Source organism: Rutidosis leptorrhynchoides, chromosome 3 (assembly GCF_046630445.1).
Source record: "Rutidosis leptorrhynchoides isolate AG116_Rl617_1_P2 chromosome 3, CSIRO_AGI_Rlap_v1, whole genome shotgun sequence".
In the NCBI taxonomy this organism is placed as follows: Eukaryota; Viridiplantae; Streptophyta; class Magnoliopsida; order Asterales; family Asteraceae; genus Rutidosis; species Rutidosis leptorrhynchoides.
The window spans coordinates 493,152,232-493,173,444 of record NC_092335.1 but is presented as its reverse complement, the minus strand read 5'-3'; positions in this window follow the sequence as shown (position 1 = coordinate 493,173,444).

Genomic DNA, 21,213 nt, shown 5'->3' with positions numbered 1-21,213 from the left:
AATGCATAAGTTTTCAGAGGTTGCAACAAACTAAGAATATATCACATATCATGTAAAGATTCATATTCCAGAAGCATTCATGTTAATTCACAAAACACAAACCACATAGTACAAATCTGAAAACAAGTGGCAGATTCGATCCTAGTTTAGCTTCACTTTCTCATGCAATTATCCGAAGATCTAGGTACAATTAGACCATGATATCTACATGAAAAGTGAATTAATTTCTGTGTATATTTCAGATATGAAAATCTCTCATCTCAGAAGTCAATACATTTTAGCATACAAGTCCGTTTTCATGCATGTGCTGGAAAAATCTACATTTTCATTCGATTAGGCGTAACACGAGTTTTACTCAAGCAAATGACATGATATCCTAGTGTAACCTGAGTGTTTTTGAATTATCTACCCAATGGTAATCAACAAATAAGCCAATTCGTGACTCATCAATACCAGTTTTCTGATCAAGCATAAAAACACAACGGTAATTCAATTGATCATAACTTGAGCTATACATAACGAAAATTCGAAATTCCAAAGCCCAAACTTATTAGTTTTTCAAGAGGATTCTGATTATCTCATAATATTATACATTCAACAAGTTCAAGTTTCTGACCTCACACAAAACAAATTCGTGATTCATCAAAAAGTCATCAAACGATCAGATTTTCGAATACTATCATGCATACATACAAGGACTTGAGCACTAGACACTATATCTACCCTAAAATGTAACAAAAACATGAAAACCCAAAAATTAGAGTTTAAAAATGGGACTATATACTCACATATCAATATTGTGGTTCAATATTGTAGGAAAAGTATGCAGACGCAACGGAGATGACAAATGAAAGGTTAGCCTTTGATTCACGAACAATACCCCCGAACATTACCCATAATTCTTTTAGTTTAAAACGATTTGGAACCCGAATTAAAAACACTCGTGTATCATTTATTTGTAGCATATTACGATAAGTATTGAATTTAACTCAAAATTATACGGAGTAAATATGAAAATATATTTGTGTGTGTGTAAATTTTATCGATCAAACTTGAAATCGAATCCTATATATATATAGTATAAATATAATAATATAATAATATTAAAATAAAATATAATAATATAATAATAATCAATAATTCAATATAATAATAAAAAAATTAAAATTTGAAAACGTGTGAATTTAAAAATTAGCCGCCTTTGTCATTTTATACCGACAGTTTTCACGGACCGGTATTTCGTACTTTTGTTGCTAATAATTGACGGGTAAAAGTATGAGTAAAAATTCCACTTTTTATATTTGAATACATATATATCTGTTTTGGTCTTAAGCTTTATAAAATTAGTTGTAAAAAGGTTCGTTTATAAAGTTTATAAGCGTAATATGTGTTTTCCTAGTTTTTGACTGAACAAATATATATAATATAATATTAATTTAAATATAATAATATAATAATATTGAAATAAAATATAATAATATAATAATAAATTTAGAATCAAATTTGAATCGTAAATTTTTAAAAAGTTGTATTTCTCAAATACTTTAGGGGTATATTATGTAACTTATAATTAATAATTTCTATCATGTCGTTTTTATGTGAATAGTAAATTAATTAATTTCGTTTAATTTACTATTTATATGAATAGTAAATGAATTAATTTCGATTCAACTATTTAAGTTACATTGTTGTACATGTGCTTTACAGCTTGTACATCTTTAATTTAATTGCGTTTTTCTTATAAATTAAGAAAAATTACATCATAAAAATAAAACGGTTAAATACGTAAAAATTTTAATTTGAAATTGCATCATTCAATAGTAAATTTTTATCATTTCGTATATAAATATTATTCGCATGTTTCCGTGTATATATATATATATATATATATATATATATATATATATATATATATATATAATTATCACAAGTTATGACGCTCGTGAATCGTCGGACAAACAGGGTGGTCAATCGTTATATAAAAACTCATTTTCAAAAGTTCTAAAACTTGTCAAAATTCATTGCTTATCATGACGAAATTATTAAATCATATAGAGAATTGGTTTAAAATAAGTTGAAATTTTCCGGGTCGTCACAACGTCTTTTGAAATATGCCATGAACGACTCCAAGTAATATCTTTAAAATGAACAAATGCACAGCGGAAGATTTATTTCATACCTGAGAATAAACATGCTTAAAATTGTCAACCAAAAGGTTGGTGAGTTCATAGGTTTATCATAAACAATCATTTCAATAATTTTAATAGACCACAAGATTTCATTTTCATAAATAACCTGCAGGAATACCCATCTGCAAAAATTATTCATACGAATAAACAGCTGATAACCGACATTAACAAAATGCATCTAGAATATCCCCAGCATATAGGCATTTCGCAATCAGTATGCACAGAACCTCTCGTCTGTATAAAAATCGAAGTACTAAAGCAGTTCAAATTCTTTGACTGGGGCTTGTTAGTGCCCATAGATCTATCTTTAGGATTTGCGTCAATTAGTGGCCAGTTCACTAATTCTTAGGTTATCAAGCAAAAAGGGTGATATCCGGTATAATAATTCAGTCGTAGAATGTTTTTAAGTACTTGTGTCTATTTCGTCAAACATTTAAAAAAGCACATGTATTCTCAGCCCAAAAATATATATTGCAAAAGCATTTAAAAAGGGAGCAAATGAAACTCACGATACGATATTTTGTAGTAAAATATGCATACGACGGAACTGAACAATGCATGGTTTGCCTCGGATTCACGAACCCATATCAGTTATATATATTAAGACATATAATAACAATTAAACAAGTTTATATATTAATATTACTAATATACTTGTTATATTTATAATTTATGTGTTATATTAATAACTAAATTAATTATAACTATTTTATATTTTTCAAATAATTAATTAATGTTTATATATCAAATTCTTATTAAAGTGTTTTTAATTAGAATATATATATATATATATATATATATATATATATATATATATATATATATATATATATATATATATATATAATATGTCCTTTATTATAAATATTATATATTAATGTTTAAAAATATTATATAATGTATTAAAATTAATATTACCAAAATTGTAATATTTATTTGTAATAATAATATTAACAGTGATAATAATAATAATAATAATGATAATACTATTAATATTATTAATATTAATAATAATAATTAATAATTCATTTAAATCATAACTTAATTATAATTTTAATCATTCTCATAATAATATTGGTATTTAAAATCATTGTTTTTGTAATCATAACCTTAAAATTATTAAAATCTTAATATTCATAATAATAATAATAATAATAATGATAATAATAATAATAATAATAATAATAATAATAATAATAATAATAATAATGTTAATAATAATAATAAAAGTGATAAAAATAATAGTAATAATAATAATACTTAATATTAATAATTATAATAACAGTAATGATAATTTTTAATAATAATGATAATTTTAATAATAATAATAATTTTAATAATAATGATAATTTTAATAATAATGATAATTTTAATAATAATAATAAGTTTAATAATAAATGATAATTTTAATAATAATGATACTTTTAATAAAAATGATAATGATAATAATAATAATAATAATAATAATAATAATAATAATAATAATAATAATAATAATAATAATAATAATAATAATAATAATAATTCAAATGATAATAATAATAATAATAATAATAATAATAATCTTAATAAATTTAATACTAATAGTAATAATAAAAATGATAATAATGTTAAAAATATATATACCATCATCATTTTCATTATCATCATCATACGGTATCGATCATCATCATCAATTTCATCATCTTTCATACATAACATCATCTTCATCTCCATCATAACCATCTTAACATCAATATCATAATTGCACCATCATCTACATATGTTTATCATTATCAACATAAAATCATGATTTTATCATGATCATTATCTTCATTATCATGCTATCATTTTCGTGATCATCATAAACACAATCATACATCTCCATTATTATCATAATCATCGCCATTATTTTCAACTTAATTCATCATCAACCATCTCATTCGTGATCATAATCATCATCATTCATCATAACATCATACATCATCATCATCCGTATCGTCTATCAATCATCATCATAATTATCATCTTAATATCTTTCATTTCTCAGTCATTAACAACTCGTGTTTATCATCACCATATCATGAATATTTCCTCAGAAGCCTACTGTTACTTTGTCTTCTTCATGTATGGATCGAAAAGAAAAGAAAAAAAATAGATAGCAAGTTTCAGCGAAAGGTATCATCATCATCAATAAGTACCGTTCATCGTCACTTTCGTCTAACGTCCATCATTACTGTACATCGGTCACCATCTTAATAATCATCTTCATCCTTTCATCATTAGAAAACAGAAGTAGCAGTAATAGTGTATCACTAGCTGCGTAAACAGAAACATAACCTGAACAGTAAGTAGGTACAGTAGCGATGATGTTTTGATGGTGTTTGGGTCTGTGGTAATCGAGCAAGAACACAACTAATAGCAGCAGGAGTTGTTTTTCGCATAGAAATTACTACAGCAGTAGCAGTTGACAGGAGCATATATCAACAGCGAATAAATCAATAGTTTTGGTGATGGTTTGTGTGTTAACTTGAACGGGATAGCAGCAGCAATCCACGAAGAAGAAATGAAATATGGTTGATCGAAGGTGAAGTGGTGTTGGTGGTTGTTCGTGGTGCAGTGAGGGTTGTAACGACCAGGAAAATTTCGACTTATTTTGAACCAAATCTATATATATGATTTGATATTTCTGACACGATAAGCAAAGTCTGTAATGTTGAGTCTCAAATTTATTTTTAAAACTATTTCAATTACCTTTCTACTATTCTCGACGATTCACAAACAACTATTGGTAAATAGATATGTAAATATAAATATATATATATATATATATATATATATATATATATATATATATATATATATATATATATATATATATATATATATATATTATAACTTGAAATACATTGATAAAATATTATGCGATTAAGTTGTTAAAATTAAAGATGTAAAATAGTTTATGATGTACAACAAAACTTGTTAAGTAATAAATATATATATAGAATTTTAAAAAATATATATTAAAAACTTTGAATACATTATTTAGAAATACTCATTTTATTTTTTATTTTCTGAACGAAGTTAATAAAGAATATATATATATATATATATATATATATATATATATATATATATATATATATATATATATATATATATATATATATATATATATATATTGATATATATTAACAATTCTAAATTAAAATATGTAATTTCTATACATAATTATTTATATAAATATTATACAGGTAATTTATAAATATAGAAATTTATAATATTTCATTACATGTAAATAGTTATGTGTTAATATTAATTTGCTTTATTAATATTATTATCATTATTATTAATTATTATTAACATTAATATTATTACTAATATTATTAGTAATATCATTATTACTAAAATCATTAAAATTATTATAATTCTTGTTATTGCTAATATAATACAACTTATTATTATTATCATTAATATTATTATTATAAATATCATTATTAACATTATCATTAATAATTATCATTATCCTTGTTATTAATATTATTATTATTATTTTTATTATTATTAATAATATTAAAAGTACTATTATTATTAATATATTTATTAAATAAATATAAATTTTAAAGACATATAATTACGAGTATAATCTGCTCCCTATCACCATCATCTTTTTTTTTTTTTTTTACTTTTTCCTCTCCTGATTCGTTTCTTCCTCCTACCCGTGTTTTATTGTCGATCCTAAATCATTCACTACAAAACAACTCTCAATCCATTCTTTTTGTTATATCTATCATTCAATTTCACTCTATAAAATCTCTGTTATTATTCGAAGAATCAACCAGAGAAAAGGAAAATACATTTGGTTTTGCTGTTCACGATCTGTTTAGCCAAGAGTTAAGTTTCAAATCAATTATCAAAAATTAATAATACAGAGTCCATTAGATTCATTTTATGAATCTACATATAAAGTTTCAGGTATTAATTCAATGATTTGAATTCGAATTTTTGAGTCAAAGCTTTAGAATAAAAAGTCAAACGGATTTGAAATCATCAAATTCGAACGTATGTTATTGATTCAGGTTGAAATAATGCCTTTTGAGTATTATAAATTTGATTTTATGAAGTTTACATGAAGGAATTAAAACCTGAAACACATCGAATTTCAATTTCAATAATTGATGTTCATATTGCAAAAACCCCTCTGTTTATGAGTGATTCTTATTAGAATTGTAATGTTTGGATCAAAAATATATATATTTATATATATCACAGGTCTTCTGATTCGCTGACTATTATCAATCGAAGCTTTCGGTTTAATGGCCTGCAGAATCGAAGTTTTTCTGCTCTTGTTCTTTCGTGAAACCACCCAACAAAACCCAATCAATAACTGCTGTCTGCAACTGCTGCTACTACAATAGTAATTCACTGCTGTTGTTTTCTTCCTTAGTTTCTCGCTGCTACTGCTGTTGGAGTTTTCTAATTCTATTGAATATAATGAAGATGATAATGTTATTGTGATAATGATGATGATGCTTAGATTATTTGATGATGATAGTGATATATACGATGATGATGAAATTAGATGATATTTGATATCGTGATAATGGTAACCGGGTATGATTATGATTCTTGATTATGATTTATGATTTATGATTATGAATTGTGATTTATGATTTATGATTTATGATTATGAATTATGATTTGTGATTATAATTTGTGATTATGATTTATGATTTATGAATTATGATTTATGATTATGAATTATGAATTATGAATTATGAATTATGATTATAATTATGATTATGATTTAGATGACGAATGGTTATGATGTTAAGCTGATGATGTTAGGATAGCAATAATAATGATTCAAGGATGGTAATATGATGATAATGATAGTACATGAAATAACATGATGATGATAATCGATTATGGTGTATGATATGGTGATCATGATGATGATGATAAGATTATGATGATGATGATGATGGTGTGATGATGATAATGAAGGCATAGTGATCATGATGGTATAATTTCTATCATCATAAATATTTCAAATTATTATTATTATTATTATTATTATTATTATTATTATTATTATTATTATTATTATTATTATTATTATTATTAATATTATTATTATTATTATTATTATTATTATTATTATTAAAACTATCATTATTATTAAAATTATCACTATTATTAAAACTATCATTAATATTAAAATTATCATTTTTATTATCATTAATATTTTTATTATTATTATTATTATTATTATTATTATTTTTATCATTATTATTATTATTATCATTATTATTAGTAATATCATTATTATGGTTATTATTATTAGAATTACTAGATCATATAATATTTATATAAAGAAATATATCTATTACATATATCATAATTTTCTTAAAAATACATATTATTATAATTTTAATATATTATCACAAACATTAATTATATTTATAATATTATCTATATAATTATCTATATATTACATATACATACTAATATAATATGTATAATAATATATACCAAGAATATCAAAATAATTATATAGATATAAATTTAATACTTTATATTAAATATAAAACAATTATATATAATAATAAATAAAATTGTAATATATTATAATAAAAGATAAATTATAAAATATAATAGTTAAAATACATTAATAAGTATTAATATTAAAACCTGCTTTTAAAAATTTAATAAATGATATTAATAAATATATAGCAAGTATAAGATTTCTATAACTATTTTATAACTAAAACTATTAATATATATATATATATATATATATATATATATATATATATATATATATATATATATATATATATATATATATATATATATATATATATATATATATTATATAGTACTTGATTTATTGCTATTATATGTTTATAATATTATTTGGTATATACAACTGATATAGGTTCGTGAATCCAAGGCCAACCCTGCATTGTTCATTTCCGTCGTATGCATATTTTACTACAAAATATCGTATCGCGAGTTTCATTTGCTCTCATTTTAATTGCTTTGCAATTTACATTTTTGGGCTGAGAATACATGCGCTGCTTTTATAACTGTTTTACAAAATAGACACAAGTACATGAAACTACATTCTATGGTCGGATTACGAATACCGAATATCACCCCTTTTTGCTTGGTAACCTAAGAATTAGTGAACCAGTCCACTAATTGACGCGAATCCTAAAGATAGATCTATGGGCACTAACACGCCCCAGTCAGTGATATGAACTGCTTTGGTATTTCGATTATTATATTATACAGATGAGAGTTCCTGTATGATGGGGGATATTCTATATGCATTTTGTTAATGTCGGTTACCAGGTGTTCACCATATGAAATAAATTTTTGCAGTGATCATACCTGCACATTATTACGAAAATGAAATCTTATGGTCTATTAAAATTATTGAAACGAATGTTTATGATAAACCTATGAACTCACTAACCTTTTGGTTGACACTTTTTAGCATGTTTATTTTCAGGTATGAAAGAAATCTTCCGTTGTGCATTTGCTCATTTAAAGATATTACTTGGAGTCGTTCATGGCATATTTCAAAAGACATTGCATTCAAGTCAATTGAGTTCAAAAGACTGTTATTAAGTAAATGACAGATTAGTCATTTATATTTTGGGAAACGTGTAACACCGGTAAATTTTTTTTTAAAAACACAGCGGAAGACTTTATTAACAAACACACTATAAGTCGCGTCATTACATTAATCTGAGTAATTAAGTTTAGGTTTACACAACGGTGTTACGTTATTACAAAACATGATTTAAACAAAAGTCCACATCAGAGTAGGGTTGTCAAACATGTCTTCTGCATCAGCACCCATCCCGACTAGCAGTACCTAAACCTGCAAGGGATAATTATGTGGGGGATTAGCGCACCGCTAAGTGAATGGAATCTATCTAACAGATATAGCTTAAGTCACACACAAGCTATATACTAACAACAACACTTGCTAACTACCAACTAGCATACAATAAGACAATACGAGGATCGGCGGCTTGTACGAGCACACGACTCCCAGCTGATCGGACTTGAGTCTACCGATAGTCCCTGCTACTCAATTCACAGTATAGTTATCCAGATGCAGGGGATGCATCGTTCACACTATACTCTACAATCAGTAGCCTATGGACCCAACCTCCCCTAGGCACGGTTGACCTCATATGGACTCTAACCTCTCCTAGGCACGGTCTCGAGTCCCCAGTCTCCCTAGGCCCGACTGGTGCCATTCACACAGTGTACACATAAATCACATACAACATCAGGCATACTATATTATTCTAACATGGCAATTTCTACACTATGCATGGTAAAGGAGTCAACCACAGTAGCATGATATGCTACTTAAACTCTATCCGGAGATAGACCCACTCACCAATTACCAGCAACTGCTCAGTTATTATTTCTGAGCTTCCTCCTTGTCCTTATAACCTGAGAACAACACAAACAAAGTTAATATACATATCCAATAAATAATATAATCATTTCATACAATTAACTAGGTTATAACACCATATATTCATAATTTTATGAGTCTACATCATGACTCCATTCAATAATGGCATACAGGTACGTGCAAAACACGACATACACACTAAAACTCCTTTTCCGACCCAAAAACAGTTTGATCTAGTTTCTTAAAAGTTCACCATTGAAAAGTATTCTTTATTACGATTCTAACGATAGTTTATACATCAAAAATGGAGTTACGTTTTGAAAGTTACGCCCGTTTCAATTTCATAAAAGGTACTGTAGCAAATAGTGGTTTCCGAACACTGTAGCAAATAGTGATACTGTAGCAAATAGTGACACTGTAGCAAATAGCGACACTGTAGCAAATAGTAACACTATAGTAAATAGTGACACTGTAGCAAGCCGGGTACTGTAGCAAAATACTGTAGCAACATACTGTAGCAACTGGGTTTCGAACATAATCGCTGATTTCGTGCATTTTTCGCCCAAGACTCGATTTTTGAGCGATTTTGATCAAATTTTAAGCACAAGAAAGTTACTAAACATATATACAACCTATTTCTAACATCAATTGAGCATCACAAACACATAACATGAAGATTCAAGCTCAAAAATGCCTAAAACCCCATTTACACCCAAAACCCAATTTCTAAGAATTAAAGCACGAATTCAATCAATCAAACCTGAATAAATGATCACAAGGATGATATGATTCAGTTCCTAAAGCTTCTTGATTCAATTTCTTACTTAGATCAATTAGGGTTTGTGAAGGGTATGAAGTGTAGGTACGTACTTGTTTTAGAATGTTCAAGAAATGAGAAGAAACAAGCAATCTGCACTCTAAATGGGTTATTAAAACCTATACCCCACAACACACAGGTATTTACCAGTTATCTTATCTGATAACCTTTCGTATCTCCTTAGGCGGTCCTAACAGAGTCCAAATTAAATAGACCAACCTGTTCTGGGACCCTTGTCACAAACTGGTCACAACACAATTATAATAAATCACTAATAAAATAATTAAAATAAAAACACTTAAGACTAAGCACAACCCTAAGAGCAAAATAAACAACTTACAACTAGCCCGGGTTTCAGTCTGTTACAAATCCACCCCCCTTAAGAAGATTCCGTCCTCGGAATCTGGTCTTGGTCAAACAAACGAGGGTAGCGATTTCTCATCAACTCTTCTGTCTCCCACGTAAAGTTAGAACCCAAACTGTGTTTCCACTCAATCAACACCATCGGAATCTCTTTCTTTCTCAGCTTAGTCACCTTTTGGTCAACCACACGGACCAGCTCTTCCACCAATTTCTTATTCAAATCGACCCTTAAATCTTCTAAAGGAAGAAGTTGTGTTTCATCGTCGACTTTACACTTACGAAGATAACATACGTTGAATGTATTATGAATACCAGCTAACTCTGGCGGAAGATCTAACACCACAGTCTGATCATTCAACACTTGACTGATCGGAAACGGACCAATAAATCTCGGTGCTAACTTACCATGTTTACCGAATCTGATAACCCCTTTCCACGGCGAAACTTTTAGATACACTCGTTCACCCACCTTAAAGGTTACCGGATGTCTACGCGGATCAGCATACATTTTCTGCCTGTCTCTAGCGGCTTTCAACTTTTCTCGAGCAATTGCAACTTTTTCGGCTGTCATTTGAACAATTTCGGGACCTGCAAACTGTTTCTCCCCAGCTTCTAACCAACAAGTCGGAGTTCTGCAACGACGATCGTATAACATTTCATAGGGCGACATCCCTATACTCGAATGATATGAATTATTATACACGAATTCGACCAACGGCAAATGTGTATCCCACGAACCACCATATTCTAACACACAAGCCCTTAACATATCCTCCAAAGTCTGTATCGTTCTTTCACTCTGTCCGTCTATCTGAGGATGATAAGTTGTACTTAAATTCACACGTGTACCCAGATTCTGTTGAAGACTATTCCAAAAATTTGACACAAATCTGGAATCTCTGTCTGAAACGATCGATAACGGCACACCATGACGACTAACTATTTCTTTCACATACAATTTGGCTAACTCACTTAACGAAGCTGTCTCACGAGTAGCAAGAAAATGAGCACTTTTAGTTAGACGATCCACTATTACCCAAATCATATCATGTCTTTTCTGAGTTCGAGGTAATTTGGTCACAAAATCCATCGTTATATGTTCCCATTTCCACTCTGGAATCTGTAACTGACGTAACGAACCATAAGGTTTCTGATGTTCTGCCTTTACTTGAGCACATATATGACACTTTTTGACATATCGAGCGATATCTGTTTTCATTGTTGGCCACCAATACACTGTTTTCAAATCATGATACATCTTATTACTACCCGGATGTACTGTCAATCTGGATTTGTGCCGTCATGATTAAATCCCTCAAATCTCCAAGCTTAGGCACCCAAACACGATTGTTTAAGGTCTTTAGTCCACGTGAGTCATCAATTAAGTCCACTTTTCGTTTGGTCATTTGTTCAGATTTAATATGTTCGTCCTCTAAAGCACAGGCCTGAATGGTTCTTAAGCTGTTAATCAAATCTGAAGTTATATTCAAACGAAGAAATTTCACATTTTCACTTGACTTTTTACGACTTAACGCATCTGCAATCACATTTGCCTTACCCGGATGGTATTTAATTTCACAATCGTAATCTTTGATCAACTCTTGCCATCGTCTCTAACGCATATTCAATTCTTTCTGTGAGAAGATATACTGCAAACTCTTGTGATCTGTACATATAACACAATGGGTTCCATACAAATAGTATCTCCACAGTTTCAAAGCAAACACTACTGCAGCCATTTCAAGATCATGCACTGGATAATTCTTCTCATGAACTTTCAACTGTCGCGAGGCGTAAGCGATTACTTTATCTCTTTGCATTAATACACAACCCAACCCAGCAAATGACGCATCACACTATACCACGAAGTCGTCTGAACCTTCTGGTAAAGCTAATACTGGTGCCTGACACAGTAGCTGTTTCAAAATCTGAAAAGCCTTTTCCTGTTCATCAGTCCATCGAAAGGCTACATCTTTACGAGTCAACTTAGTCAACGGACCCGCTATTTTCGAGAGATCCTTGATAAATCTGCGATAATAACCGGCTAATCCCAGAAAACTCTTAATCTCAGTCGGAGTCTTCGGAGAATTCCAATTCATTACTGCTTCTATCTTTGTCGGATCAACTTTTATACCCTCGGCACAAATCACATGACCCAAAAACTGCACTTCACGTAACCAAAATTCACACTTTGAAAATTTTGCAAATAGTTGTTCACGTTTCAACATGTTCAAAACCCGTCTCAGATGTTCAGCATGTTCACTTTCGGTCTTTGAATACACTAGTATATCGTCTATAAACACAATCACAAACTTATCTAAGAACGGACGACACACTCTATTCATTAGATTCATGAAGATTGCTGGCGCATTCATCAACCCAAACGGCATGACAAGAAATTCATAATGACCATACCTTGTTCTAAACGTTGTTTTCGGTATATCTGATTCAGCAACACGAACCTGATGATATCCGGATCGTAAGTCTATCTTAGAAAAGAATGAAGCACCCTGTAACTGATCGAACAAATCATCTATTCGAGGTAACGGATACTTATTCTTCACTGTTCTTTTGTTCAATTCACGATAATCAATACACATACGCATTGACCCATCTTTCTTTTTAACAAACAATACCGGAGCACCCCACGGCGAAGAACTCGGTCGGATAAAACCACGATCTAATAACTCTTGAATCTGTGACATCATTTCACAGATTTCAGACGGCGCTAATCGGTATGGAGCTTTTGCAACTGGAGTTGTTCCAGGAACCAACTCAATCTTGTATTCGACTTCCCTTACCGGCGGCAGACCTGGTAACTCATCTGGGAACACTTCGGAAAATTTTGATACTACTGGAATATCAGCCACTGTTTTCTTTTCTTTCTTCGCATCAATCACATATGCAAGAAATGATTCACAACCCTTTGACATCGACTTTTTCGCTTTCATCATGGTTATCAACGGAAAATTATACCCGCCCCGCTCCCCTCGGGCTACAACACGGGTTCCATCAGTCGAACGAAAGGTAATCATTTTCCTATCACACTTAATATTAGCCCTAAGCGACCTCAACCAATCCATTCCTAATACTACATCAAAGCTAGGAATAGGTAACACTAAACAAGTCACCAGGAAAGACTTCCCTTCGATCTCTATACAAACCCCAGACACATATGTTGTGACGGGTGTGGTCTTACCATCGGCTACTTCTACACTAACTGGCTTGGGTAACACAGTAGCTGGTAAATTCAACTTAGCACAGAAATCCAGGGACATAAAACACCTATTGGCACCACAATCAAACAATACGCGAGCAGGTATTGAGTTGATTAGAAACATACCGGTGATCACTTCGTCGGTTGCCACAACATTCTCCACCGACATCTGAAAAGCTCTACCCTCTGCTGTTGGAGGGTTCTTCCTCTTCTACCCACTCGAGGCAGTTGACCCTCCGGCTGATGCCGAACGCGCCCCTGACCCTGCCCCGGAACTACCACTCTTCGACGGACAACTAATTGCACGATGCCCTGGTTTATGACAAGTCCAACACACACTATTCGGATACGGACATGCTGAAGACTCATGCCCAATAACACCACACTTTAAGCATCTTCTTGTAGCCTCAGAACACTGACCACTGTGAGAAGATCGACACGTGTGACACCAATTCCCTTTACCTGATCCAGATCCAGTACTACTCTGACCACTTTTACCCCTCGATTTAAACCCACTAGACTTCTTGGATTTAGATCCTGATTGACCAGATACTTGCCCACCTTGTTGTAGCACATTACCAAACATTCTGTTTCTGGCAGCCTGAACATCACTTTCTACCATCTTAGCCATCACAACAGCTTGAGACAACGACGTAGCTATTCTAACAAATGTTCGGTACTCAGGCAGAATAATATTAACAAAATGCTGGATACGAGACGCTTTGTCTGGCACCCATTGTTGTACAAACCTCAATTTATCCATATACTTCTCTACTATTTCATCGATCGTCATTTGAGGTGTCATCTTCATTTCAAGAAACTCAGTCTTGATTCGGTTCATATCAAACGGATTACAATACTGTTCACACACCTTCCCATAAAATTGCTCCCATTTGATCATACTCACTTGCTCTTTTGGTATACTGGAAATCAAAGAATCCCACCAAATCATAGCCCTACCTTTCAACAGTCTACTAGCATATGTTACCTTCAGCTCGGGTTCACACTGACATGCTTCAAATACCCTTTCAACTTCTCGCAACCAATTAAGAGTTACAGTCGGATCAATACTTCCAGAGAACTCGGAGGGTTTGCAATCACGAAAATTTTTATAAGTACACCTTTTGGATGGTTGCATGTAAGGTTGTTGGAACATTTGCATTTGGTATGGATTCATCATCATGGGATTTTGGTAAGTAAAGGTGTTTTGTGGTGGCATATAATATTGGTTAGGTATTTGATTCTGAAACTGGTTCTTGTGCACATTAGGTACCGTTTGAGATTGCACGGTTGGGAATCCAGGTGGTGTATCATCATTTCTAGAATGCCTCGCCAATTCAAGCTCATTAATTTTGTCCTCAGCCTCTTTTAGCTTGCTTTCTAACTGAAGGATGTAACTACTCTGATCATCATCCGACTCAACACCCTCTTCTGGTGCTCTAAATGTTCCGGGGTTGGATGGGCCAGTTGCGTTTCTATCAGCCATACCTGTGCTACAAAACATCTCACACAAAAGCTTAGTGGATAACAGTTAGTTCAATCACAACTAACACACGTATATCCTATTTCCACTTAGCCCCCACTCCCACAGACATGTTTGACTTGCCTCAGGGTTCGGGAACAAAATACGCGCACGTATTTGCTGCCAAACCATGCTCTGATACCAACTTGTAACACCGGCAAATTTTTTTTTTTTAAAACACAGCGGAAGACTTTATTAACAAACACACTATAAGTCGCGTCATTACATTAATCTGAGTAATTAAGTTTAGGTTTACACAATGGTGTTACGTTATTACGAAACATGATTTAAACAAAAGTCCACATCAGAGTAGGGTTGTCAAACATGTCTTCTGCATCAGCACTGATAATGCTAAAAACGAACATATATTTCATAGCATTATTCCTCAAGAAAGACAAGCTTTTAGTTGCAATTGTTCTATTTACAAGTGATATTCGTTTAAATAGTAAAAGGTGAAGACAAAAGACAGATTCGACGAATTGAAGACGCAAACGACCAAAAAGCTCAAAAGTACAAAAGACAATCAAAAAGGTTCCAATTATTGATAAGAAACGTCTCGAAATTACAAGAGTACAAGATTCAAAACGCAAAGTACAAAATATAAAATTGTACGCAAGGACGTTCGAAAATCCGGAACCGGGACCAGAGTCAACTCTTAACGCTCGACGCAACGGACTAAAAATTACAAGTTAACTATGTATATAAATATAATATAATATATAATTAATTATATTAATTATATATATATATTATATTTATATATAAAAAACCGTCGGCAGAGAAAACTCCAAGGACTGAGCTGTAAATACTATCTCCGCGACTCGCGGAGATTGAAGGGGTTTTTGCCGCGAGTCGCGGAGCCCCAAAAATCAACTCTGGCTATAAAGCCAACCGAATTCTGATCAAAAATCATCATCTTTTCTTCCTCATTCATACGTAAAATTTATATTTATATTTATAATTTATATTTTAATTTTAATTATAATTCTAATAATAAGGGTAAGTTAGCGAATGTTGTAAGGGTGTAAGTCGAAATTCTGTCCGTGTAACGCTACGCTATTTTTAATCATTGTAAGTTATGTTCAACCTTTTTATATTAATGTCTCGTAGCTAAGTTATTATTATGCTTATTTAAAACGAAGTAATCATGATGTTGGGCTAATTACTAAAATTGGGTAATTGGGCTTTGTACCATAATTGGGGTTTGGACAAAAGAACGACACTTGTGGAAATTAGACTATGGGCTATTAATGGGCTTTATATTTGTTTAACTAAATGAAAGTTTGTTAATGTTAATATAAAGATTTACAATTGGGCGTCCCTATAAATTACCATATACACTCGATCGGACACGATGGGCGGGGTATTTATATGTACGAATAATCGTTCATTTAACCGGACACGGGAATGGATTAATAGCCACTAGAATAATTAAAACAGGGGTGAAATTACATTCAAGGGTAATTGGTGTAATTGTTAACAAAGTAGTAAAACCTTGGTTTACACGCAGTCGATAACCTGGTGTATTCATTAAACAAAGTATTAAAACCTTGTTACAATTCGAATCCCCAATTAGTTGGAATATTTAACTTCGGGTATAAGGATAATTTGACGAGGACACTCGCACTTTATATTTATGACTGATGGACTGTTATGGACAAAAACCAGACGGACATATTGAATAATCCAAGATAAAGGACAATTAACCCATGGACATAAAACTAAAATCAACACGTCAAACATCATGATTACGGAAGTTTAAATAAGCATAATTCTTTTATTTCATATTTAATTTCCTTTATTTTATATTTAATTGCACTTCTAATTATCGCACTTTTATTTATTGTTATTTAATCGCACTTTTAATTATCGTACTTTTTAATTATCGCAATTTTATTTTATCGCATTTTTATTATTCGCAATTTCATTATCATTATTTACTTTACGCTTTAATTTAAGTCTTGTATTTATTCTATATTTTACATTAGGTTTTAACTGCGACTAAAGTTTTAAAATCGACAAACCGGTCATTAAACGGTAAAAACCCCCCTTTATAATAATAATATTACTTATATATATATATGTTTGTATTTTTATAAAAGTAAACTAATATAGCGTTGAGCTTTGTTTAAAGATTTCCCTGTGGAACGAACCGGACCTACTAAAAACTACACTACTGTACGATTAGGTACACTGCCTATAAGTGTTGTAGCAAGGTTTAAGTATATCCATTCTATAAATAAATAAATATCTTGTGTAAAATTGTATCGTATTTAATAGTGTTTTCTGCTAAAATTAATAACTATTTTATATACTACCCCGCTGCACATCAAGTATTTTTGGCGCCGCTGCCGGGGAACTATCTTAAATGCCGGAAGCGCAACGCTAATATAAAAAAAAAAGATTTTTTTTAGTTAACTTTTATTAAAATTCGTTTTTGTAAAAATATGTTTTAATTATTCAAAAATATAAAAAGAAAAACAAAAAAATATAAGTATTTTTAAGATTTTGTTAAATATTTAAGTTTTATAAGTTTCTTTATTTTTATTTTAGTTTATAAAAATATAAGTTTTATTAAATATCTTTTATTTAATTAAAAAAACAGAAAACAGAAAATAAAATAAAAAAAAAAAAATAGAAAAACGCGTAAAAATTCTAAGCTGTCAACTGAATTTCTGAACCCCGCGAGTCGCGGGGTTTGAAGCCTTGAATACCGCAAGTCGCGGAGCTTCTCTGACACGCGAACAGAAACCCTAATCCTGCATTAATTACGGGATTTAATTAATTATTATTATTATTTAACCCTTATTATTATTATTATTATTATTATTATTAGTTTTATTTTTACTTTTACTTTTTATTATGTATTTAGTATTAATTAGTTTTAATTAAATTGTAAAATTAGTAGTTTTATTAAATAAATAATATAAAAATAATATTTTTATAAAAATTGTACTTTTTACAACTTTTTGTATATTTTTATATTTTGTCCATTTTTAATCGTTGTAGCGTAATATTTGTATTTTTTAGCTCATATTTAATTTTAAACTTAGTTTTTGCTATAGTTATTTTTACTCCTAGATTTTTAGGCTTTGCCGTAGAATTCCTTAAGTGCTTTTTCTTTAGACTAAGATTTAGGTGCTTTAGAATTTTGCGACGCCTTTTTAAGTTTTAGTTTCTTTTTAAGTTATTTCCATTTGGGATTTAGTTTTTCCTGTAAGCTTTAATATTTTTAGACCTTTTACTATGTACCAATTATCATTCCAATTAGTAATATCAATTTGCGATTATAATTTTAAGTTAGTTGTAGTAATAAGGTTAAATTAGGTTAGTATTTTTAAGTTTTTATAAGTTTCTTTTATTTTTCCGTCACCTTTTATTTTTCAACCATTTTTTCTTTTTCGATTTTTTTTCGACGAACTCTTTTTCTCTCTTATTTCTCGCTATTCTAGTTTTAGGACTTAGAATTTTTTCTACTTCTTCTCTAAATTTCTTAAAATTACGAAAATTTATTTTAAGTGGTTAAATTGATAGACATCAAAATTTTCTGGTTCGTAGTAATAGTTGGATTTGTACGTGGACCGGGTTATTGGAGCCAAACAGTCCTCAATTATATTGAGACCAAACGAATCCTGCCCCTCTGCTGCATCTTTTGGCTATTCGAAACGTGGGCAAAATCAGAAAAGTCTATTGATTGGATAACTTATTATAATTTTTCTTTCCTTTTTAAAACTAATAAGATATTCAGTGAATGCACCGAGCAAGACGTTCATCACCTTTTGTACGTTCACCACCTGTAACTAGATCAAGACATTTAGCAAATATAACCGCCGTTGATTTTTCTTTAGAATCGTCATCCAGTCGACCAAGTACTTCAGTTCAAATTTCCGATAATCCATTTTTTGAACCCAACCTCACAATTGAGAATCCAGAGAATATTCAGGAACGGTTCATAGATCCTGAACCATTAAACTTTCCTCCGGAGCCACCAATCATTCAAACAGAGATTGTTGAGGAACGAACCATTAAATCAGAATCATCTAGTGATACCGATTCAACAAATTCAATTATGGAGAATCTGGAACCTTTAAGTATGGAAGACCGAATGAGAGCTAAACGCACTGGCCAAGGTCACGCAATTACTCATCCAGACATTAATGCGCCAGATTATGAAATCAAAGGACAAATTTTACACATGGTGACTAATCAATGCCAATTTAGTGGTGCGCCGAAGGAAGATCCAAATGAACATCTACGTACCTTTAATAGGATCTGCACACTATTTAAAATCCGAGAAGTGGAGGATGAACAGATATATCTCATGTTATTTCCCTGGACTTTAAAGGGAGAAGCCAAAGATTGGTTGGAATCATTACCTGAAGGGGCGATCGATACATGGGACGTTTTAGTTGACAAATTTCTTAAACAATTCTTTCCTGCATCTAAAGCCGTAAGACTTCAAGCAGAAATTGTTACGTTCACACAGAAACCAAATGAAACTCTATATGAGGCGTGGACAAGATATGGAAAGTTATTAAGAGGATGTCCGCAACATGGTTTAGACACCTGTCAAATAGTACAAATATTCTACCAAGGATGCGACATCACTACAAGAAAAGACATAGATATAGCAGCTGGTGGTTCTATTATGAAGAAAACCGAAACTGATGCTTACAAAATTATTGATAACACTGCTTCCCACTCACATGAGTGGCACCAAGAAAAAGATATCATTAGATCATCTAAAGCAGCTAGAGCCGATTCTAGCCATGACTTAGATTCCATTTCTGCAAAGATAGATGCTGTGGAGAGACGAATGGAAAAGATGACTAAGGATATTCACTCAATACGAATTAGTTGTGAGCAGTGTGGAGGACCACATTTGACAAAAGATTGTCTCAGTATTGAATTAACAATGGAACAAAGAGAGAATATTTCATACATAAACCAAAGGCCTGGAAATAATTATCAGAATAATTATCAACCGCCAAGACCGATTTACAATCAAAACCAGAATTATAACCGAAATATTCCATACAACAACCAACAAGGTCCTAGCAATCAACAAGTATCCAATAATACTTATAATCAGCAAAGACCAAATTTTCAAAACAAACCACCACAATAAATCGATGATAAAAAGCCGAATTTAGAAGATATGATGACGAAGCTAGTTGAGACTCAAACGCAGTTTTTCACATCTCAAAAACAAACCAATGAACAAAATGCTCAAGCATTTAGAAATCAACAAGCTTCTATTCAAAATCTGGAACAAGAAGTAAGTAACCTAGCAAGGTTAATAGGTGAAAGAAAACCGGGAAGTCTACCTAGTGATACAAACGCAAACCCCCGGAATGAAACAGCTAAAGCTATTACCACAAGAAGTGGTACAACACTTAAACCACCTGAAAAACCTGTAACTTCTGATGAAACTATTCCTACTCCACAAGAACCACAACCTGATCAAGATAAGGAAAAAGAACCGGTAGTTGAAAAGGTTAATGAAGATAACACAGTTAAGGATAAACCTTATGTTAAACCATACCAACCACCACTTCCTTACCCGAGTAAAATGAAGAAAGAAAAACTTGAAGCCGAGCAATCCAAATTCTTGGATATGTTTAAACAGATAAATGTAAATCTTCCTTTCATTGATGTGATTTCAGGAATGCCTAGATA